General features: G+C 44.3%; 1 protein-coding gene across 7 annotated transcripts in view; it reads right to left on the reverse strand.

The window, feature by feature from the left end:
• The window catches only part of LOC144158375 (uncharacterized), a 55,317-nt gene extending 48,134 nt beyond the window's left edge, over positions 1-7,183 (reverse strand). For 4 of the 7 annotated variants that reach the window (XR_013320040.1, XR_013320039.1, XM_077689236.1 and 1 more), the window contains exons 1-4: positions 7,122-7,183; positions 6,212-6,244; positions 4,697-4,783; positions 58-2,670 (exon numbers count right to left, since the gene is read on the reverse strand). The gene's annotated coding sequence lies outside the window, so the exon portion shown is untranslated. The remainder of the gene's footprint in view (positions 1-57; positions 2,671-4,696; positions 4,784-6,211; positions 6,245-7,121) is intronic. The other 3 variants (XM_077689233.1, XM_077689234.1, XM_077689235.1) reach the window with 3 other exon arrangements.
• Positions 7,184-25,261: the final 18,078 nt, after the last annotated feature.

A 25,261-nucleotide genomic window follows, 5' to 3' on the forward strand; every position in this document is an offset into this window, starting at 1 on the left:
TTTATTACAGTAAACTTGGGTTTAACGAACATCTATGTAAGGAATTTCTGTATTTACCTATATTTTTTTCCTTCCTTATTGCCACCTCATCGACGCTCATGTGTTTGCAACCTGCATGTAACGAAGGCGTTGCGAGGGTTAACCTTGATGTAACGAATTTTGCTACGTTGGTGAGACATTCTTTTTTCCCATTTTTTCTGAAGAATATGCTAGAGAAATGCGCTAAATTAGCGAAATTCGCGCGCACGGCAAACCTATGTGCGTTTCCGCATGTGCGTGCTTAATCGGTTAAGCCCTCGGGCTGACTCTCGGCGTGTAGTTGCGCGTCGCCGCTGCTGTAGTATCGGTTCTCCAGCCAGAAAACAAAAAAATTGTCATGTATAGACAATTTCGAAATTTTAAATGCCCTCTCCACCAGCGAGAAAGAAGAATGCCATCGCCTGGTAAAGGATCCCAGCTAGCAACCTATCAACAATTCTGAGTGCGTGAAACAGTCTCAAGTTCGCAAAAAACGCGCCCTTTGAGCGTACGTTTCGACCTTGGAACGTGTTAACGCACCAAAAAGTGTCACAAGGCCAAAGGGATACTTGAGTGCCTTTGCTCCGTTGGAGTGCAATGTAGTGATTAAGCTTGCGGGAACGAAGCAGGCGCTAATCACGCAGTTTTTACTGTGCAAAAAATCATTGAATAGAAAGTTCACCGTCACTGATGTCTAGCAGACTTGTTTCGTTTCTGCTTCATTCACGCAGCCTTAACTCTAAGTCTTCATGCAAAGAAAACCTGGATGTAATAAAAATATCGAATTTTTGTAAACTTCGTTATATGCAGGTCACCTCTTTAGTAAAACAGATACAAAAGCTAAGAATTAATATACTGCTGCAAAATAAAGGAGACTCGTATGTCCCACTGTCAGGTTGGGCCACTTTGCTAACGTGGAGCCCCTTTGTCCCGCTGCACCGCTTTGTCCCCTTTGTAGAACCTCTTTTTCCAGCGGTATTCTTGGCGCAGATTTCTCTTCTGTTAAAATTGATCTTATATATTCGGTCCTATGGTGACATTCTATACACTTAATGTGTAGTCACCGAGAGATTTGTTTTACTTGTTGAGCACTTGAAACCCCACAAGAATGTGCCGCTCCGATTCTTGTGCGCAGGCATTCGATCTCTCGACGTATCGGAACGACGTTATTCCAGCAAAATGGCATCTTCATCCGGGAAACATTTTTGTTACCTTTATACAAAATAACATCGGTGCCGTATGAACAGCTCCCACTCTACCGCGAAGTGAATCGCACTTCTCACCAAAATCTTTTTGTTTATCAATACACGCTCAGAAATTACAAACAATAGCTATTGGTTGTTTGTAATTTGTTACTGTAGTGGAAGAAACAATATTTGCGCGCCAGAGATGTTTTTCGTTTTTGGTAATAGCTCACAAAAATGCAAAAAATTGAGAATTGTCCGTGAGAGACAAAAGGATTTTGCTTGCCTTGGAGTGTACTTCCAGTCAGCGGCAGCGTTACGAAAGTCCTTTTGGAATGTTATGCTACAGTCGCAAGGTGAAATTAGTGACCCGTATCAATGGGGCGAGCCATTGCTTAAGGCTCACCAAACAGAAAGTGGGACGTACATGTCCCGCTGTCCAAAAATGGTTAAAAGTACGGAATGCCATGTACGGCAACGCAGGCTCCTAGTAAGTGTTGAATGACTCCATAATTTACCACTCAGCCGGTTTTGCTTGCTTTAGTCATAAAAACGGCTATTATAGACGGAATCGCTGACACGGAATTGTGCACAGAAGTAACAATGGTTTCTCGTTGTGCGACTGAGACATGCAGCATAATGTGCATTCTTCCCGCTTCAGGAACCACCCCGCGGACCTTGGGCATTCATTAAAAGGTTTGCCCAGCATCTTTTGTTTCGTTGAATTCCAACAAACTTCATTGTTTCACCAAACTTTTTTTCCAGCGCTGGCCAGTTTTTGGAGGTGTCATTTTCCGCCATGGCGGTTATTATGATGTTTTGGGTGTTATTTGAAACGAAAACTAATACATTTTGTCTGCGTAACGCTCATACCTCTTACGGTGTTAAGGCTACACTTTTTGTTAGCTGCCAGATATAATCCCTCAAGGAAATATTTAACAAGACTGCTTTATACTGCCGGTGTTAACGTGTAAAGAGGGAAGCAGAAATTATCAGAGGGAGTCTTCGCAATGGCGCCAAAATGTAACCGTTACTCATGCTTCGGCCAACGAGGACGTTGCTACAAAAGCGCATGCCTTTGGCCGGAGCAACTGACCAGAACGCCCCTACAAGGCAGAGCAACACCAAAAACCCTCGGTTTGTTTACGTTGGTAATATTTATTCAGCGGTTTTTTTATATGACCAAAGCGCTCATGACGCAAAATATTTCAGCTCTTGCACCATCCCTTTCCGAGTGTTTCGCTGACTGAAAAAGGCTCACGCCCATAAGCAATTCATGATAGCACTGATAAGGAGTCACGTCAAGCCACTTTCTTTATTGCTCTGACATTCTTGTACCGCTATTATGAAGCAGGATCCTCGTACAGCCATTTCACCCTAAGGGATTATAACGGCAAATGCCCCCCTCTGTGAAAGGTACTTGCGTGCAGAAGAACATGTCGCAGCAATCTTGCTCTAGAAGGGAGCACTGAAAAAAGCGTGAAAATGTTGCTGACGGGCCGTTGCATTCAGGTTAACCCATTGACAACATCGCAAATGTCTTTTATGTGGTAATGTGAAAAAATGTGCCCGCAGACAAAATGTCTTTGAATTTTGTTAAAACTAAAACAATGCTTTCAAAACAAAACACAAAACTTCTGCTGCAAAGATTTTGTTTCAAAATTCTGCACTAAAATTTATATCTCGCTGAAAGAAATAGCTTTATCACAACGACTTAACATCCGTAGCAGCTGCCTTCCTTTTAGTCGTCACCTAGACTTTAACGCCGTAAATAGAATAGCATGGAATGCGACGACGCAGATACAATCACGCCACCACGAAACTTATTCTCATCAAGCCCTAAACGTAAGCCAAGTCATGTATCGAAACTAAAAAGTAAGCTGAAGAAAGGTGGTCGGTCTTGAAGATCTTCCCGCCGTCCACTCCGGTGGGCCTGCCCTGCTACCTGCAGAAGTCTGAATCTACGCTCCCTATTTCGGATTTACAAAAGTAACTGGCACACGTTGGTGATACGTCGTAAGTATTTTAGCTTTGTTCTTTAGGTGGCATCACTTTATATGTTCCGGCTGTTTTCAAAGTTCAGGACTTCTGCAGGCGCAAATAACAGTGTCATTTTCTGCACATGTTTCAGCTGCTTCTTCGTGATCCAGCTTACTGTGTATGCCAGTCTCATTCGCAAGTGCCCTTTTTAGCACCAGTCATTGTTACCACTTTTTTTTACTCCTTACTGATACTTTTAAGCACAGTGGATGAGAGAAACGTTTTTATAGCAGTAATTCCAAACCAAGTACTAATTTTTACCCGTTGTTGTAATTGTGTTTATTTATTTCATTCTGAAGGTTATGATGCACGTCTGGCTACCAGTTCGTCGTTTTACCAGGATTTTCATCATTGCACAAGTTTTAATTTTCTGTAGCTGCTGCACGTTTTATAATAAGGTGCAACGTCGTTTTTAGCGTTCTCTATTGTGGAAAGCGTTCAAATAATGTAGTGTCTCCCTTCCTGCGTGCTACATCACTGCTGTTGCATTATGAAGTGGTCCTGAAGCTGTAAAAATTTTTGCATGACGCAACATTCCAGATTTCATTTCGAATGGTAAGGTATTTTTTTAAAAGCTCTTAGATGCAAGGTTATCTTCCATGAGTAGGATTCAAAATCTCCCTAATTTATTTTTTATTTTATCTTTTTATTTCATTTTATTTGTTTATTTTATTGGCCTATATCACTACGAATGAGATTTATTGGAGCCCAAAGTGACCCCTTCAGCGTATCTCCTCCAGCATTCGTGAACATAGCGTTTTTCTTTTGCAGTCTCCACGTGCCCACTAGAGGCCGTTGCAGTATTCAGAATGTCGCACGGACAAATTTTTGCAAACCTGAATACCCTTCTTCCGCCTTTTTATGACCACGTGGGGTCTAAAACAGAGGGTAAAGCTCGATTTGACGTAGCAATTGGCTGATACACATGCTTGTACTATTAAAATGGTTTTCTAATTACAACCTACAGCACATATTAGACGCGGAATCTATTGTAAAACATTCGCGGACACTCCCATTAGATAAAATAAGTAAGGAGACAGACACATGGGAAAACCTACATTTACCTATCAAACTGCTTCTCGAGTCGCCGTTACAAGAAGAAATGTATTTTGTAGGTAGTCATGAGCGCGCGTGTGCGTGTGTGTTCATTTGTGTGTTTCTGCACGTGTGCGTGTGCGTGAGTGTGTCCTTGCGTGTGTGTGTATGAGTGTGTCTGTGTGTGTTTGGTGTGTGCGTGTGTGTGCGTGTTTCTGTGTGTATGCTTCTGCGGGTGTGTGTTTGCGTGTTCGTGTGCCTGTATGTGTGCGTGCGTATGTTTATGTGCGTGTGGTATGTGTGTCGGGCGGGGGGGGCCTTGCGAGTGCGTGTTTGTGTATCATTGTGTATTTTTATGTGTGTCTGCAAGAAGGTGTGTAAAATTGTATATACGCATGGAAACATTCTTCAGATCTTACCGCTTGGCCGAGGCATCCCTTTGCCACAACCACTTGTGCCATTAGTGCCACGAAAAGAATCATCGTCACCATAAGGTATCTGAAAATCTATAGCGAAACCCAAATTCGCCTTTTCATTCCGGTTACAGCCATTTACAATAATGAGGTCTTAATACGTTCTTAAGCAGAAATTATGGCTCTACCGAAGTATTCATTTTTGCATAACAAAAAAGATGATCATTATGCCTATCAGAACTTGCCTGTAGACTATTTTTTATCCGCACCCAATGAATGCAGCACACGTTGCTTATCGCTTGATATAAGCTGCACAATAGAAATTTTAAAACAGACTTCGGCTGATTCAAAAGAGTAGGGTCATTTATTGGAAACAGTGTGTGAGCCTACTACACATGCAGTCATACCGCATGAAGATTGCATTTGTTCTGACTACAACCGCACAACATGGAAAGCACCGTGAACAAAAACTAATGATGCCTCTGCAAAAAATTACCTGTGAATAAACTACCGCTGATGCTATCTGCTTGAACTTTTAACACCTACTTGAGACAAGGAAATCTCGCGTCCAAACGACCGTTTTGAAAACGCACGGTTCAAGCATAAAACCTCCCAGTTTTCAAACCCAGGAAGACGCAGGTTATACTTTTTTGTCGGAAGTCAGCTTTTTATATTGAAAATTGCAATTATCAGGCAGTTACTACCCGTAAAAAGCTTATTCCTACATGTTCAAAGCGAACTCCATGTTGCTATCCGCCTTGTAAATCCCAACCCTTACATGATTCTTTTCGACTGCCCATTACTGTGACATTTGAAAACATCGCTTTTTAATAGCAAGGTAGAGCTCAGTTTGCTTGTTTTGATTATACATTTCCAGAAATATCAGAAACACCACGCGAGTGCAACCTAAAGGCAGCTGTGTTGAAAACGCCATGAATATGCAAAGTCACTTACAAACACCATTTTGGCCCCAGTCGTTTTTCTTTGGGCCATCTATAACATGAGGCTAAATAGGCTTTGTCTTTTATTATTACACAGAAGTTACTCAAAACCATTGAGATTACCGTACTGTGTATAGTAATGTGTCTTAACAGTGGGTCTCAGTTCTTAATATATTCGAAAACCTAGGGGCCTGACGAAAAGCGCTCACGAGACGCATCTCCGCGTCTGAGGCGTTTACGAATCCTGCAGATGTAAAGCTGTCTTCTATTGGCAAAGCCCCAGAAAGTGCATTGTGATTCAGGAGCTTTCCGCTCGCCTTGCGGACGAATACAGTATCACTAAACAGCGCCAGATGGCGATAACTGTCCATAGCTAGGACGCACAATTTTAAACGGCCTGAAAGATGTTTTGCTGTTCAGCCGATGACGGTGTTATATCTATCGATAAGTTTTTTCATTAAATTCTTCCGACATGATGCGCATAGTATAAATTAGGTCCGTTTTCTGCAATTATTCTCGAAGTAAGAGCAACATACGTGAAACGCACATATACAATGAAAGTATTTTAATTATCCCTTACCATTGCGGAAAAAGCCATGGTGTATTTAAAAGTCTGCAAGTAAACAAAGCATGAATGACTAAGCTAGAATGCAATAGTGGGAGTACACAAAGGTTTGCAGCACTTAGAGTGTGTAGGAAAATATAACCGTGCATTTATTTATTGTTCGCAAACGATAGGAAATAGAAAAATTTGATCGTTCGATTGATTGATTGAACGACTCGGTAATTGATTGATTGATTGACTGATTGATTGATTGATTGATTGATTGATTGATTGATTGATTGATTGATTGATTGATTGATTGATTGATTGATTGATTGATTGATTGTGGCGCTGAAAGCCCCGACGCTACACAGGCGATGAGGCGCACCGTAGAAGAGGGCTCCGGATTACATTTCATCACCTGGATACCTTTAAGGTGTGAGGAAATCTCAGACACAAGGGAGTTTTCGCTTTTCGCCTTTTTCAGAAAAGCGACCGCCGCGGCGGGGTGCGAACCCGCGTCCTTGGGCGCATAAGAACAAAGCATTAGCCACTGAGAAACCACGGCGGGAAATAAAGAATAATTACTATTTCATCCAAATTCATTTCGAGTGAGCATTTTGCAAAAAACTCGACAGTCATTGAACTTCGATTCCCCGCTGGGAGTTTTATAGGACGCATTTTTATTAAATGCAGCAAACATGAACCAATTTCTTCAAAACAATCCTACGAAAATACGAACGCATTCCGGCCGTTTAAATAAGTTAGTATATGTTAAAAGTCGAACTTAAAAAAAATACATCGTTGGTGCATAAGTTTTATGCGCGTCTGGGGGCCATTTAAGAGCAGTTGCAGGATCAGCAGTAGTGTTATCTTTAACATTCGCGAAACACTTCGCCCTATGAACAACCTTACAGCCAACGAAAAGAAATTTCAGTGTGCTTACCACAGCGCTGTTTCGCTGACTCGGCGATCTGAAAGTTGAACAGCTGAGCGGCCGCAAATACCGCGAGGCAAAATTTCAGGGTTCTTTTAAAGCTGATTCCACCAATCAGAGGCACGAACACGAGTCACGTGGATTGTTGCTGGCGTCACCTTTTGGCGACGCAGTACACAGAGAATAAACTGGCGGGTCTTTCAAACGCAGTTTTTCAAAGCGCGTCTTCCAAAAACGCCGCTTTTTAAGTTTTCACGTTAACCTGAGAATTTACTTTACTGAGTTTGAGTTTGCGGTATTTGATAAGCGTAATCACCTACTTTTTGTAGTGCGATAAAGGTTCACGCACAGAAAGATGATGCGAGTACAAGCTGTCAGTGCCAACAGAGCATTATTGACAAAGGCACAGGTTTGAACATGGAGGCGGGACGTTTTTAAACTCAACAAAACAAGAAAAAAAGCGAAGCCTTACCTAATTCACACACGAAATAAACCTTACAGGGTAGGGACTTCGAAATAGGAAGCGCAAGGAATTCGTTATAATGGAAATCACGCCTTGATATAGCCAATATTTTTTGAGATCGCACCACTGCCCGTGCACTCCACAATAATTTATTTTTGCTTTAATAGAAGCGTACACCAACATCGGGATACAATACAACCCGATCTGATAAAAAAATTATTCGTTCAAAAGTGTGATTCCCATACAGTTGGAATGAAAAAACTTCGTACTTTTCAACAACCATCAAGAAATGACCGTAATAAAACCCACATTTTGTACAACAGCAAGGTCGACAAATGTTAACTCACACTGACTCAGATACGACGTCAGCATGCCACAACTTGTGTGTTCATGGTCGCGCCGGTGACGGAGCTCTGTGTTTGCAATGCCAGCTCCAACTAGACATGTCTTGTTATAGTGATTGAAAAAGCGTGGACAGAGTCCGTTGGCGTCGTTAAGGGGCCCTGTTTAGACTGTGGCCCGCACATAATCTTCCTTTACTTCAAAACCCGATTTCTTTAATCCGAGGCTGCACCTTTCTAGGGGACCGTATGCCCTTGTCAAGTTAGCAAGCCAAAAAAAGTGGTCCGCGGTAGCTTCGCATCCGCTACTTGAAATATAGGGATGAAAGTTGATTGTTTGCAAGAGTCAAGCGACCCTTGTTCAGTACCAAATAGCTCTTTTTTTGCCCTAGAGAGCGTGCGTCAAGTCGTCTCCTCCAGAATTTGAATGAGTACTCGCCATACCCTTTTGTAGTTTAAACCACTACGAATCTCTTTCGCACACTCCTGTTATCAGGGTGTCATTTGTGGCGTTTCCTTAAAATTTTCAACAACCTGCTTCTTGTTTTCTGTCTATTGACTTTTCTTTTCTGTCTATTGGGTAATCTGTCTATTGAACTTGACCCTTTTGTGTTTGGCCGGGTTCATTACGTGCAAGTCAAAGGGACATCAACGGGAACTAGAATCGGACCCAACTACGCCAATATCTTTACAGCTAACCGGGAATCAAACTTTCCTGGCTCTCAAATTTTAAGCCACTATACTATAAAAGTTTTTTTGGAGACAAATGTATGATCTGGCAGCATGGTGACGCAAAACTCCCCACATTCATTGACGCACTTAGCCTAGCACAATTTCCCTTGCTCATTCCTGCTCGAAACAGTGCAAACTTTCTGGAGGACACTGTTACTACTTCCCAAGGTAGACTTCAAAATCAACTGTATAGGAAACTGCCAGACACACAGCAGTATTTGCACTTTCAAAGCACCCATGTAACAAATTGCGAGACAGCAATATCTCAGAGCCAAGTCAAGAATCTTATCCTATAGGTTTATGTTAGCGGCGTTTTGTATCAAATAAAGATTCGGAAAACTAATGTGATTATCCGTCAATTACAAATGGCGTCCTCATAATTTTTATCACTTTATTCATTATTTCCTACCCTTGAATTTCCCATAAGAATTCCCACAAACTCTCCAAGTAAAGCGCCTTTATTAGCCTAATGAAGCTCGACAACGCGATTTCTACTGGCGAACAACACTGTGCCCCCTCCTCACATTGCAGCATTTAACCGTTTGGGATCTATGAACCCTACCTATTTCTTGTCCGGTTCATAGCTCACTGCGCAGTGCTCTTTTGTGAACCGTATCAATTCTTTCCATCCGCGGATGGCACACCCAAAATAAAGTCTTTCTTTATGCCTGTATGAATTCCTCCAAACACGTCTCCCCACCCACTTAAAACGTTATTGTGTACCTTTTCCTTCTTTTTAAAACCATCATTGTCCACGCTTCCGCACTGCCGGAACATCCAGCCCACACCACCTGCGTTGCCACGTTGTCGTGCAATCTTGAGAGCGCCTTCTTAAATCAACATCTTTCTCTTCCGGCCTCTTTTTTTGTTGTTGTTGCATTACACCGGGCATAGCCCTCCTGTACACGTACTCTCCGTTTTCGAAACATCTTCCTCTCTTTCTCACAGTTTTTGGCAAAGCTATATCAGTAATATGTATCAAATTATTGTGGCAGCAAAATAGTGTAACTGTAGTCTGTTGAAGGCAAGTCCCATTGCCGCTACGTGAGTAAACCTTCTTTGGTGTTGTTGTTGCTGGGTATCCGAATCTTATACTGTTTATGTGTGCCATGTGGGTTTTCTGTTTTTCTAGACCTATGTATATGTATATATATATGACAAAATGCTGGACTCACGATTAAAAAAATCGCGCCAATCCACCCCGTGAATGTGGTTGGAAAGCAAAGCTGTAAACGGCACCCATAACGATTACTCATGCGACGTCACTTAAAATCACTCACATCGCTCTACAAATGGTAAAACCAGAGAGAAGTGCACTTAACCACACCATTTATTACTTCAAAGAGATATTCTCGGTAAGGTTACCTCAATGCATGATGCATGAACGGTGTTTGGTTGAGTTGTATTGGTGTAGCACAAGAGTGGAAACTTTTTTTTATAAAATCAAAGTAAGCTCCAACCCGGTGTTACACGACCTGACTGCTCCGTCTCTGCGCCGCGGACGGAGGCGACGAGACTTGCGGCTGAGAAGGAGGAGGAAGAAATACTGCTGTTCAGATTTCTGAACGGCCCAACTGCTGTTCAGATTTCTGAACAGCCCAGAGTGCAGCCCTGGGTAGTGATTCCTTCTTCTGTTGGGCCCATGTGCAGTCCGCGCGGCCTGTGTTCTGCCCACCCGTTGAAGCTGGGTAGGTAGAGAGGGCCTGGAGAGTAGCATCTCCCATTGCCCTAATGGGTAGTTGACGGAAAGAGAGGAGGGTGCTCAGGGCTAAAGTCGCACACCCCGATTACGGGGCGGGGTGTTCCTACTTCTGAGCAAAATTTACATTCAGCGTCGTAGCGTTTCGGGTGCATTAAGTGAATACGCGTAGGTTGTGGGAAGGAGCCCGGATTATATGAGCCGTAGGGTAGTTTGTTGTTCTCTGGAAAGGTCAGGGTAAGGAGAAGGTACGGTCTGTCTCAGAAGGCGATAATGCTGGATTATCTCCCTGGACGTGACAAGCGGGTGACTGTCCTCGTGCAGCTCCATAGCACGGGAGGTAAAAGCGCAGGCTTGTTGGGTGGGCGTATTTGTTGCCGTCCATTGAAGCGTGAGGGGGTGTCCAGATGAGCTGAATGGAACCGTTTGGGGAGTAGTTTTTTAGCACGCACAGTGCAGGTCAGGACACCCAACCCGACTGATAATTCCAGTAGGATTGCTGGGAATCGTGACTACCCTCCGAACCCCTGGTTGAGTGAGAGCCAAGGTGATGGCTGCCTCTTCTGCTGCCGTCATTTGTTGGGTCCTAAGCGAGGTACACGCAAGGAGGCTGGTTCTGGAGGTAGCCACGATGATGGCGTGTTGCTGCCCTCGATGTTTGGAGAAGTCTCTGTAGATAACTGCATGAGCCCCACCGAGGGTGGTGTTTAGCGCTTGAGCCCGTTCTTTTCGGTGACCCTCGTCATGTGGGGGGTTTGACTTTCTAAGCAAAGGGAGCATCTTTAGTTTTAGTCACCAAGAGTCTGGGAGTACGTCAAGCGGAGCGACATTCTGGGCTGCCCAGCCAATCTGGTGAAGCATGCGGTTACCCACCGCAGTTCTGAGTCGGACCTTCTGGTTAGAAAGATGGCCTTCTATCAGCTCTTCAACCGTGTTGTGGAGCCCGTGCTAAGCAGCCTCAGTGTGGACGCACTCATGAGAAGACCAATGGCCTGCTCGACCGCCTTTCAAATCATTATATAAAGCATCTCTATGTCTTCCTCGCCGAGAAGACAGGGGGTTGACGTAAGTGACTCTCGAGAGGGCAAAAGCTTCAATTAATCGAAAGCTACCAGATTCCTTTACGCCTCGCTTCATGGTGGCAACTCGCCTGATCATGTGTATGATTTGATTATTGCTGCTTTTAGGCGCTACAAGGAGACGTCACTCTTGGTGTTATCCTCGAGATGTAGATCCAGGATCTTGATGCTGGGGCTTGGAGTGATGGCCTGGTCATCAAGGAGTATTTGAATGTATTCCTTGATTTGACGTGAGGGCGCACGACAAGAAGCTGGGATTTTTTACGTGAATACTGACTGGAGGCTTTAGCAAATTGGCGTATTAAAAGTGAGATTCCATGGATTGGTGCGAGATTCCTTTAATTTTTGTAACTCTTAGCACATGAGCAAGGTGCGCACAGGGCCGCTAGACGGGCGTGAGGGGTCGTGTGACGCTTTCACGTGGCATTCAGCGAGAAGGCAGGGGGTAAACCAGTAGATGTGCTTGGTGAGTACACCATTTGTCTTCCCGTTTTCGCGTGGGCTCGTAGCTAAATCGGTAAGACAACGGGCTCTCGCTTTGTTAGTCTATTAGTTCCAGGTTCGATTCCCGGCGGTGCCAGTAAATTCTTTTATTTGTTCGCTGGAGTTTTCTGGTGACACCAACGGTCGCGAAAGAACCCTTGGGGGGTAGAGGTAGAAAGCTTTGCTTTAAAAGAAAAACAGAACGGTACAAGAAGTGTTGCAGTAAAAATGAGTTGAAAAAATAGGGCTCCAACAAAGCAATCTACGAGGTCATAGGTTTGCTGCATTCACTCAGATTGTGACGTGCGACTTTTCAGATTATTTCGGAAGGTTTGGCGGTTGCCGCACGTGACTATGTTATCAAGCAGGTTGTTGCACAGTGTTATTCCATTGGGGAAAAAATGAGTTGTTCATGGCTGTGGTGCGGCCTTTGATTGGTGCTAACGGGTGGCTGAGCTTAAATGCGGGATGAAATTCTGTGTGAAGGTTGTAAGAGGACGTGCTGTGATTTAGGGCGATAGAAAAAAGCGTGGACGAGGCGCAGTCGACGAACTAATCGACGTGATTGAAGTGACGGTACGTGCAATGAATCTTTTCATGCGGTGACGCTCTTAACGTTAGAGTTCTGGGAGCAAATAAAACGGGGGGAGGAGGTGGTTTTCGATTCGCTCTAGTTCGTTAGTAAGATATGTTTGCCAGGGGTGCGATATTGGACAAGCATACTCGAGTTTCGGTTTCACAGACGTTTGGTAAGCTAACAGTTTAATATCTGGCGAGGCTAATTTCAGGTTACCGCGCAAGCATTCTAGTGTGCGCGAGGCTTCGGAACAGATACTTTGTCTGTCAGTTGCCCATGATAGTGATGGTGATGGTGAAATTAATATTTGTAAGCATATCTGGAAAATATCACTTGTCTAGCAAAAATTCAAGTGTACTCAAAAAAATATTGCTGCGCTTTTTATAAAAAAATCGCGCCAATCCACCCCGTGAATGTGGTTGGAAAGCAAAGCTGTAAACGGCACCCATAACGATTACTCATGCGACGTCACTTAAAATCACTCACATCGCTCTACAAATGGTAAAACCAGAGAGAAGTGCACTTAACCACACCATTTATTACTTCAAAGAGATATTCTCGGTAAGGTTACCTCAATGCATGATGCATGAACGGTGTTTGGTTGAGTTGTATTGGTGTAGCACAAGAGTGGAAACTTTTTTTTATAAAATCAAAGTAAGCTCCAACCCGGTGTTACACGACCTGACTGCTCCGTCTCTGCGCCGCGGACGGAGGCGACGAGACTTGCGGCTGAGAAGGAGGAGGAAGAAATACTGCTGTTCAGATTTCTGAACGGCCCAACTGCTGTTCAGATTTCTGAACAGCCCAGAGTGCAGCCCTGGGTAGTGATTCCTTCTTCTGTGGGGCCCATGTGCAGTCCGCGCGGCCTGTGTTCTGCCCACCCGTTGAAGCTGGGTAGGTAGAGAGGGCCTGGAGAGTAGCATCTCCCATTGCCCTAATGGGTAGTTGACGGAAAGAGAGGAGGGTGCTCAGGGCTAAAGTCGCACACCCCGATTACGGGGCGGGGTGTTCCTACTTCTGAGCAAAATTTACATTCAGCGTCGTAGCGTTTCGGGTGCATTAAGTGAATACGCGTAGGTTGTGGGAAGGAGCCCGGATTATATGAGCCGTAGGGTAGTTTGTTGTTCTCTGGAAAGGTCAGGGTAAGGAGAAGGTACGGTCTGTCTCAGAAGGCGATAATGCTGGATTATCTCCCTGGACGTGACAAGCGGGTGACTGTCCTCGTGCAGCTCCATAGCACGGGAGGTAAAAGCGCAGGCTTGTTGGGTGGGCGTATTTGTTGCCGTCCATTGAAGCGTGAGGGGGTGTCCAGATGAGCTGAATGGAACCGTTTGGGGAGTAGTTTTTTAGCACGCACAGTGCAGGTCAGGACACCCAACCCGACTGATAATTCCAGTAGGATTGCTGGGAATCGTGACTACCCTCCGAACCCCTGGTTGAGTGAGAGCCAAGGTGATGGCTGCCTCTTCTGCTGCCGTCATTTGTTGGGTCCTAAGCGAGGTACACGCAAGGAGGCTGGTTCTGGAGGTAGCCACGATGATGGCGTGTTGCTGCCCTCGATGTTTGGAGAAGTCTCTGTAGATAACTGCATGAGCCCCACCGAGGGTGGTGTTTAGCGCTTGAGCCCGTGCTTTTCGGTGACCCTCGTCATGTGGGGGGTTTGACTTTCTAAGCAAAGGGAGCATCTTTAGTTTTAGTCACCAAGAGTCTGGGAGTACGTCAAGCGGAGCGACATTCTGGGCTGCCCAGCCAATCTGGTGAAGCATGCGGTTACCCACCGCAGTTCTGAGTCGGACCTTCTGGTTAGAAAGATGGCCTTCTATCAGCTCTTCAACCGTGTTGTGGAGCCCGTGCTAAGCAGCCTCAGTGTGGACGCACTCATGAGAAGACCAATGGCCTGCTCGACCGCCTTTCAAATCATTATATAAAGCATCTCTATGTCTTCCTCGCCGAGAAGACAGGGGGTTGACGTAAGTGACTCTCGAGAGGGCAAAAGCTTCAATTAATCGAAAGCTACCAGATTCCTTTACGCCTCGCTTCATGGTGGCAACTCGCCTGATCATGTGTATGATTTGATTATTGCTGCTTTTAGGCGCTACAAGGAGACGTCACTCTTGGTGTTATCCTCGAGATGTAGATCCAGGATCTTGATGCTGGGGCTTGGAGTGATGGCCTGGTCATCAAGGAGTATTTGAATGTATTCCTTGATTTGACGTGAGGGCGCACGACAAGAAGCTGGGATTTTTTACGTGAATACTGACTGGAGGCTTTAGCAAATTGGCGTATTAAAAGTGAGATTCCATGGATTGGTGCGAGATTCCTTTAATTTTAAATGCATAGCATTTTAGTAACTCACAATGTCACGCGGCGTTGGCGTGCGCTGTCGTAGTCCGCATGCGCGCCTTGTCGTAGTCCGCATGCGCGCCCTGTCGTAGTCCGCAGGCGCGCCTTGTCGTAGTCCGCAGCCAGGAAGAAATAACAGTTTCCGGCGCCCGGTTTCGAACCCATGACGCCGCGGGCGGAACGCAAGGTGCCCGGCGCACAACCGACCGAGCCACGAAACCGACACAGATTTCAATGCACCGAACGCGCCTTATATCCTTCACTCATTTCTCGTTTGTTTCGAAAGCGCCACAAGTTGTCCCGCGCTTCCAAAAGATGGCGACACGGGTCCCGCGATCAAGAGATACGACTTGCCGGCGCACCCCCTCGGAAATGCTGTGCATTTGATCGTGCCCCTCGCGAGGGGGATGTCTTTTTTGCCTGGTCTTGATGTTGTTTAGAAAGGCAATTTTCCGGCTCTTCTAATTTGTTTTAAGCTCTCCACAGTAGCGCTGCAAGGACAATCACAAAGGTAACAACGTAGGATTTACACGCTTGTATTGTGGCTTTCAGGACTAAAAAGGTCAAATGCATGGGAAGACGCAGCCCATGGGTAACTAGGGACATTATTTAAAGTCTATACGACGCATGGCGGATGCTAAGAGCGGGAAAATAGTAGAAATAAACAAAATCCCCGTGGAGAGGTGTAAGTAAAAAAAAGCAACTCTGTCAGGGAGGAGGACGAGAAAAAACGTTTATGCTACCATCGAATAGGAAGAATGTGTCAGGAAGTTAAAATATTTGTAACTCTTAGCACATGAGCAAGGTGCGCACAGGGCCGCTAGACGGGCGTGAGGGGTCGTGTGACGCTTTCACGTGGCATTCAGCGAGAAGGCAGGGGGTAAACCAGTAGATGTGCTTGGTTAGTACACCATTTGTCTTCCCGTTTTCGCGTGGGCTCGTAGCTAAATCGGTAAGACAACGGGCTCTCGCTTTGTTAGTCTATTAGTTCCAGGTTCGATTCCCGGCGGTGCCAGTAAATTCTTTTATTTGTTCGCTGGAGTTTTCTGGTGACACCAACGGTCGCGAAAGAACCCTTGGGGGGTAGAGGTAGAAAGCTTTGCTTTAAAAACAAAAACAGTGGTCTACTGACGTTTCGACTGATGGACAAGTCTTCATCTGAGTAACTTGATGAACACCGGCCCTGCAGGCGAAACCTCAGTAAACCACAGTTTAATCATTTGGGAACAATTTTCTCCAATATTTCTTCTTGCTCCTCCAAAAGTAGTTGCTTTCACTGTTATATATATATATATATATATATATATATATATATATATATATATATATATATATATATATATACATATATACTCTCTGGAAACAAACAAATCCCAGAGTGAGAGAAAATGAGGTAGGTAAAGACAGATTACACACGATAAAAACAAAAAATAAAGGTCTACGGACGTTTACTGAGGACTTCCTTTCTTCAGATCACAGGAAGTGCTCTTCCTGAGACGTTAGTAGATTTTTATTTTTAATGTTTTGCTGTTTGTTGTGTGTCTCTGGCCTCACTTACTTAATATATATAGATATATATATATATATATATATATGTATATATATATATATATATATATATATATATATATATATATATATATATATATATATATATATATTTATATTTATATATATATATACATATATATATATATAAGAAAACTTTGAACAAGGTAAAAGCACGATTGTTGCCAACGTTTCAGCAGACTTGCTTTAAACATGCAAAGAGACATACATACATACATACATACATACACACATACATACATACATACATCGAATCAGAAATGGGAAATGAGGGGTTCGGTGAATTAAGAAAGAATAAGTGTTGACAGTCAAGAAAACCTCGGAAAGCAAAGGGGAGGTTGTGGTGAGTCATAGAAACAGATGAAGAATTTCTTTAGTCAGAAAGTAAGTGGTGAAAAAATGCCCCCCCGGGTGGGATCCCAACCCACGACATCCAGAATCGCACCAGACCGGTTTTCTGGGGGTTTCCTTACACTAAATGTGAAAGCTGTTGGAAGTGCAGAGCCGTAATTCGCCATAACGGGTGATGGCACCGTTATCCGCATTCCGCTACCCCATCTTAAACTCTTCGCACTCCTGCCTCAATCATCTTTTGATTCATTGAACCGAGAATTGTACAATGCAATTCAAATTACCCGCCTTCGCTAAGGCCCCTGTATTTTTTCAAAGGTAGCGCAAACCATTGTAAAAAAAGGAAAGGAGAATTATTTCCTCCGCATCTGCTCCCCTTTCTGCTCCCCTATTGGACTAGGCTCGACACGTGACCAATTACCACCGATGACCACCCCGCGAGTTCCTCTTTCACCAGGCAGCGACGCCATTAGGCAGCGTAGGGCAAGGCGCACACACGTGCGCTGCACGTGAAGACAGCTACAGGTACATCTTACTCAAGGCTGTCTTGGCTGCATCGCGATACCTACTTGCTGTGTCCTTGGCTCGCTTCGTGGCATTGTAAGAGGCGATCAGCTGTTGTTTTTCCAGCAGAGAAAAATGACGTTAAACGATGAGTGATATGGCTGCACTGCACCAGGTGCAAAAAGATTTTATTGTCACCGAGGAAGGATTTCCGAGTCAAGCAGGAACTACTAAACTCCTTCATATATAATTGCCTCTGGAAGGTCTTTAGATGAAAGTGAGGCTGATACTGACTTTCGGGTTAAATGAAACTAACAAACAAAAAAAGCGTAACATTTCCATCGACGCTCTCTAACACGATTTAGTAACAATGAAAGCACGATCGTATTTAGCTCGCTCGAATTCGGTGAGGTGTTCGAAAATACCCATGGTAATTACTGCAAAATCTTTCGTGCTCGCGATTTTTTTCCAGTTGCAAAAATTTGCAGCGAAAGAAATACCTTTCACCGGTGACCTCCTTTATAATACACTCTATTCGTTTGCACTCTATCTATTGGGTCTTTGTGTGTGAGATTGTATTTTAATTTACCACATTGTAGTGTACTTTCAAGACGAATGTGGTACATACGTGTGTACTTATTAAAAAAGAGTATAAAAATTCACAGTTGTTTTTTATGGGGTCATTGTTATGAACGTACTTGTCTGTGGTGAACACAGAAGTGGAGGGGGAGGGTTCATTCGCGACTTGACAATAACACATTTTTCCAAGATAACGTTTCAATCGATACTTCGGAACAGGGTACCCAGTAGACGTGAGCGATGCAGGATACAAAATAGGTGTGATCCAAAAAATTATTCTCAGGCATTTATAACAGGGAATAGTACCGCCATACGAAAATACTAGCAATTCAGCAAGGATAAAGTCCCTGTGTAGGCTCTGCCGGGTACAAAATGTCCTATTTTTGCAACAAAAATGTCAGCTTTAGTTGCCATAAAATAAGGACGATGGATAAGTGGCAAGTAAAACCACGATGCAGAATGCGCGCGCACACATGGGACCAAAAACATTTTTTTATAACTGAACGGGAAATGGAACCACGTGAGTGCATTTTGTGTCCTTAAACAATTAAAGCTGGGCGTATGTAGGCAATATCACTGCCTACCATGTAGCGTGCATAGACTAATGCACATTTTTTTTTTTGAAACGCGTCCACTAAACAGAACACCTTTCTGTTTAATCTACACGGGGCAGTAGCGAAAACTGTCTACCAGTGTGTTTGTGCCAGATCTATGCGGCGCTGACTCTGCTTACAAATGACAATTTGCGTATGCAATAAAAGTACTTTCCTCCCACGGAACGGTTTCAGTATTTTTTTATTGTACACACACGACCAGGGCCGTAGCCAGGAATTATTTAGGGATGGTTTAAGGGGTATTTGATGGGAGGAATTTTGGTGAAAGGAACGCTAGGTCCTGTTGACGCGCTGCCTGGAAAAAATTTCGAAAAAAGTGCTAACCCATCTCCTCTTGGCTACATCCCTGCACAAAATTTTGAAAGTAGGCGTGCATGTTCCAACTTTGAGTACGGTTCTGCGGTTAGAACTCTGCTGGTGCTCATAACTTTTTGACGTGCCCTTTGGCACATCTCTGAATTGAACAAAAATGTATAAATGCTAGGCTTTTGATCTCCTAGAACGGTCACAGATAATCAATCTCATGCGAGATTCCTGAAAAGGATATTGAAAAAGGCTGGCATGAGCTCGGAGTTTGTTGCCTTCAAAACGCGGCATGATAGCTAAGGCACTGACCAATCATAAACTGTTTTTCCTACACATTATCTGCGAACACCGTTGTGAAATTATTTCCAGAACTGTCGTGTTTTAAGCAAGCAGTTCAACGTGCCGCGCTTACAAAACGAAAGAGTCCGGCGGCGCGCGCCGCGGGAGTCGCCCACTAATGGCGGCCGAGAGAGACGGGTGAGGAGGAAACGACGCGGGGAAGAGAGATTGCGCTACCGTTGAAAAAAACAAGGACCTTAGCCTTCGCAGTGCTCGCATGCCACCTGCCTCGAACAGCGCTGCGCGAGTTCTGTTAGTTTTGTGCTTGGTTTCATCTCGCACGTGCCGGAGTATACAGGACAGTTCGGAATGTGTTGTTTTTGCACAGAGAATTCTCTTGTTTTTCCTCTTGCTTACACCTCGAACGTGCCGGAGAATACTGCGCAGTTTGGAAATGCGTCATTTTCAGCAGCCACATTATGCGCTCAAAATCGTATAAACCAACCCAACCAGCGTTCCTAAATAAATGGTTGCGTGGGCTTCAGGCCGGTTATTTACACTGATTTTGCCACAAATGTACATGCCGTTTTCGTTGCGCAAAACAACGACAAAATATATACCAAGTGCCAGACGTTCAGGAGTTCCGAACGATTATGAATATATCATGTAATCCGCTTCTTTTTCAAAGCCTCTCTTTGTGTCATTTACGATTCTGCCCAGGGGCGCTCTATCTGGGTCTGTTACGTCGCCACGCCGCCTGATTGCGGAGGTGGCTAGACAGCGTGACAGCGAACGAGCTACAACAAGGCACGGCCCTAACATGCTCTGCTCTTAAAATTGGTGCAGCTTGCTCTAGTCGTTCATGGCTAGGGAAACATCAGAGCTGTAGGCCCGTCTCCCTTCATTGGAGACCAAGGAGTTGCATCACCTTCTTCAGCCGCAGCAGCACACTAAATTCACTGCAGGGCCAAGGCATCTCCACTCAACCTCCAACGGCTACTGTGCAGTGCTGTTCGATTTCATTCTCCGTCTCCGAATTTGTTCGTTTCATTCCTCCATCGACTAATTCAGCTTCCTTTTTTCGTAGACATGACTCTCGGTTTCCAGTCGTTATCGTGGTAGTCCACCAAATATCCTAATTACGTTACCAGCCCATTTCCATATACTCTTCTTCAGGTGAACTATGATATTTTTTTACTTTTATCGGTTATTTGATCCAGGGAGCTCCTTTCCTGTCTCTGAGTTTTACCCTTACCCTTCGTCGTTCCATGGCTCGTTGAGCTCACTCACCAACGTTTGCTTAAAAGCTTTGTACTAAGGCGCCAGGTTTCAGCTCTGCATTGTATGTCATCACCGCGCATGTATCTATCAGCTTGCCGTTGAAAGTTCAACCCTTGCAGGCCCGCATGGTTTGATCCTCTTGCTTTCGCATCTCTCCCACAGTGGACCACGTACGCTCTAGAACCACCGGCCAAGTTCAAAGACAACACCCGCGCTACGAAACCGAAAAAAAAACGTTGTGTGCCCCGAATGCGTTCATAGCTTAATCGGACAAAATACGATTTGATAACCCGACGGACCCAGCTTTGATTCTGACAACGAGAAGGGTCGTCTTCTTTATATTCCCCACTACTGTTAACCCGTACCCATTGGGCCTTTCATGTTGCCCGGTGCTGTTGTTTCACGGCGTAATGGTCCCGGGCTTGATTTCCGCGACCTCCCTTACCACTTTTCTTTTCTGGAGTTTTTGGGTATTTCTATTTACGCGGACGGGTTTGTGTACGCCTAAACCGCTCTGCTGTTAATAGAGCATTTCAGTTTTTACTCAATAAACAGACACGTCGCATTGGACACAGCTTTGTGCTTTGGTAAACGCCATGGTCTGGGAACATTCTGTGCAACGACGATATTGTGACTCATCGATAACAATAAAACTAATTTCTTCGCTCTCGTTGATGAAATAACACCAAAATTTGGGAAACTGCTACAAGTGTATGTGCGTTATTTCGTGTTTAGAGTTCTCACAGTCATAGTCACTGGCGCAGTTCCCGTCGATTGATAATTAAAAAATTTATTGAAGTTCCCAAATCTGGTGGCAGACATTTACCCTTAAACTACATACCGCTATTCTTAACTGGACAATTCTGTAAAATAATTAAACGTCCTATACGCCCATATCGTACATTTCCTAGAGTCAAACAACGTGTTTCACTAACCTCTGGATTGTTACACAAAGCACTTCTCTTGTGAGAAACAAGCGGCTACTTTTGTTCCTGACCTACTCTCCATTCATGACACTAACATTCACGCTCATGCTCTATTTTTTGGAATTTCTTCAAGCACTTCACAACGCTTTTTTAAACTGCGTATGATTTAAGCTCGCCGTATTTAGCGCAAACACTGCAGTACCAAAATGAATTAACCCAGACCGCACAGGACTGTTCGGCCTTAGTCAAGCCGGCGTACTTTGGTCGGTGATTTTCTGCCCGGCCTTTCTCCGGCAACCATGTTGGGCCCGTGTCCAAATGTGGGCCTTGTGCCGTATACGTCCGTACTCCCATCACTGTCCAACGGCCAGTGTCCGTCGGCTAGTCTACCGGCTTACGTTCACACGGCCAGATTCCAGCCGTAGGGCTCCGGCCATCCCAAAGCCACCCGTGTGCGGCCGAAGTACGGCCACCGAAGGACAGCCGACATGCGGTCGTCGGATTCCAGATGGACTAAAGCTGCCGGAAATTCGGCCGTGCTACGGGCATTGAGTTCAGCCACAGTACGTTAACTGGACTGAGTCCGGTGGACGACCACTGCATGCAGCGCAAGCAGATAACTCAATCGCCCTGTACAGCAGCACAAATCCACCATTTTGGGGCCACTGCACCCACATCAAATAGAGCCCCCACGCAACCACCAGCCGTCCAGCCTTCAGCGCAGCCTGGCTTAATTATCAGCGTCAGTTTACACCAAATTAATTTATTCAACAGTGCTCACAAATGGTCCTTCCTTTAATTGCTGTGCCTCTTTTACTGTCGAATACAGCAAATATTCATTTCTTTGCAGAGCTGGAATAGATGTATCGTCCAGGTATTGATATCTTTAGTGGAGCGGCTTACCTGTAATAAATAAGGAAGGATGGAGGAGGGCAGGCGGAAGGCGCATACTTTAGTGGGTTGAATATCAGAAAGATGAAAGTGCCGCTTTTAGGCAATTTCTTTTAAGACAATACTTTCATACTCTAAATAAATCAACTATGTTTACAACAGCTGCGTCACCATTTTTTTTGTATATAAAACCGATGCGAATGCCTTTATGAAGCGGTTCGGTAGTCCACAAAACACTCAGCAGCATTCAATATAATTTACTTTCCACAGAAAGTATGTCCAGTATTTGCCCAGTTTTCTTGCAAAGAAATTTTCTACTCGATCAACTTTTCTCATGATCTTTCACAGGGCTGATCCTAGAAGAGATCAAAGAAGTACTTTCAGTTTCAGCCTGTCTCGTAACAATATTTTTATGTAGTTTTCATGAGTTACGTGTACAGATTTTAATAGTCCAAAAGAACTTAATTTTCCTCTAAAGTCGCACACGTTAAGAAAATTCTAGACCTGTTGCGAATGACACCTGTTGCGAATGACACCCTTGTATCCCTCTGTGTTCACGCAAGAAAAGGCGTAAGACAAGCGTTTTATATTTTCTGTCAAACAAATAACTTAGCAATTGTAGTATTCATACAGCAAACCTTGCATACTGGGACGAATAAAACAATAAATATTTCATTGTCAAGTTTGAATGCGTAGGGTTCTCAACCCGTCGGAGGCGAACTTGCGGCTCCGCAAGTGTATTTATTTATTTATTTATTTATTTGTTTATTTATTTATTCAGTTATTTATTTCTTTATTTATTTGATACCTGCTTGCCCTTGCATGCATTACTGCAGGGAGATACATAACACTAAGCATCAAATAGGAGACCAAATAACAAAATAATTCTACAAAGCGCGGTGAAAATCGTCACTATAAACAGTAGATAAAATCATACGTGTAAGATAATTGCACTGCCTTCTTGATCTAAAATAAAATGAATCGTGCAAGGCGTCACCTTAAAGGAAAGTTAATAATTTGCTTCAAGCTAGCGATCCCACTTTGGGATATGTAGAATGGCGTTTGGATATACTTCTCGCCTTCTATTCCAGTTTTCGAATGATAGGTATTACGAAAAATTTCAACCCCAGGTTTCGTCTATGATCTTTCCCGTCTTACCATTTAAGTTTACTTTTACTTTCCCTTATCCTCAGTTGACAGTTCCAATACCTAACACGAATCCTACTGGCCTATTCTGTATGTTTTCGAGCGTATCAACCAGCTCTTTGCTGTAGGGATCCAAGAAAACACATGCGTACTCCTACATTGAGCGCACATGAGTGAAATACGGTTGTTCTTTTAAGTTATGTGGAGGTTCGCTGAAATTTTATCTCGGAAAGCCAAAAACGCGTGCAGCCCTAACTTTCATGTTGTGAACGTGCCTATTTCTCTAACAACTCGTTAAATAAACTCGTCGTTATTTATATTCCCCGGCCGTTCTTAAAGCAGTGTAATTTACTGTATACGCATTCAATTGGAATGAAGGTTTTCTTGTAAAGTTGACGTTAACGCACTTTTTAAGATTCAACGACTTTTCTGAATCAGCACACCAGGATGTTATTAATTTTAAATCCGGCTGCAAGTATTCGGGATCACGTTCATTCGCTATAGTCCTGTAAATTACACAGTCATTCGCGAACATTCTTAACTAAAATTTGAGGCCTTGCGGAACAAACTGAGCCTTGCGGAATTCCTGAGGTCGCGGGAACATATCCGGAAGAACAACCATTGAGAGCGACCAACTGCTGTCTTAAAGAGATATACTCGGCTATCCATGCAATAACCGATTGATTCAGTTTATTGCCTGCAATGTACTAACAAGAAGGTGATATTAAACACCTTGAAATGCTTTTTTGCCGCACAAGAAAATAGTCAGCTACTTTAAGCCTATCTATTGCTAGAGCCAAATCGTGCGTGAAATCAACAACATGAACAAGAAAAACCCGACGCAATCCGTGTTTGCTAGGATGCTGGCGATTATGTTTAACGAAATGAGTCATATCCCAAGTGTAGCTAATCTCAATTTCATACACCGCAACTAAATTAACATCCGGGCTTCGTCATTCACAAGGCTCCGTTGTTATGGCAAATTCAAAAAAACACTTGTTTCTAAATAGGCAGTCATAAAATCTCATGAAGTACCATAGTGCAGTGCACTAAGTTGAGCCTACCAATGCACGAGCTTAGCCTCTTCTACATTTATCCCAAACAATGTAGTTCATATTCTTTTTTGCAGTATTATTGGGAGAAGAATAGCCGGAATATTCCGCTTTTGCGCGCCCTTGCCTTTCTTTGGTGGGGAGTCCTTGAGATGGCGCCGGTTGAGCTCCTGAGTGGTGGCCGCTTGCTCGACACCCTTTAAGGCCACTTATTTTGCTGAACCACCGCCATCTCCGGTCGGACATCGCTGCCGGGCCGTTGTATCCAATGGTCTCCTTTTCTAGAGGAGGCGAATAGCCTCGAGCTGATGCGTCGACGAAGCCGACGGGCGAGGCGTTGTAGCGGCTATGACTGGCGAGGCTTAGCTCACCCGTCGGTGTGGCACATTCTTCTTGTGGCAATAAATGTCATTTCGATGGCCTAAACGTTTTCCTGGTAATCTGCAACGAGTCCTTGCACCTTGCCCATTCACCTAGAACACTCTTTATTGTTTGACAAACGTACTTCGTTCATTTAAAACGTAGAAACACCGAGCGAATGAAAAATGTGTCGGCGCCATTCCACGCCCTAACGGCTCTTTCTTCACCGAGAGAAAAACCGGTACTAAATCGGCGGGTCTTCCAATTACGTCTGTGCATGAATGCTCTGCGCCCAGATCCGTGCCGTTGTTCGCATAATGACGAATAACTTGATACCTTACGAAGGCCGGTCTCCTCTTGAAGACCGGTTGCCGAAAATTCTGCGGCCGTTCGCTTGCCGTAGTTCGGGCGAGGACCGCTAACCAAATGAAAAACGTACATTCTGAGGCCGTAAGTCGGCCGGTCTCCTTTATAACACCGGCTGCCCGAAGAAAACGAATATTCTGCCGACAGAGGCGCGGTTCACCGTTGAAAGAGAGGATGCGTGGCAGCCGCGCTACGGCCGGTCTCCTTT

This window comes from Haemaphysalis longicornis, unplaced genomic scaffold (genome assembly GCF_048455015.1).
Source record: "Haemaphysalis longicornis isolate Haplotype H1 unplaced genomic scaffold, Haemaphysalis longicornis Haplotype H1 scaffold_10, whole genome shotgun sequence".
NCBI classification, from domain to species: domain Eukaryota; kingdom Metazoa; phylum Arthropoda; class Arachnida; order Ixodida; family Ixodidae; genus Haemaphysalis; species Haemaphysalis longicornis.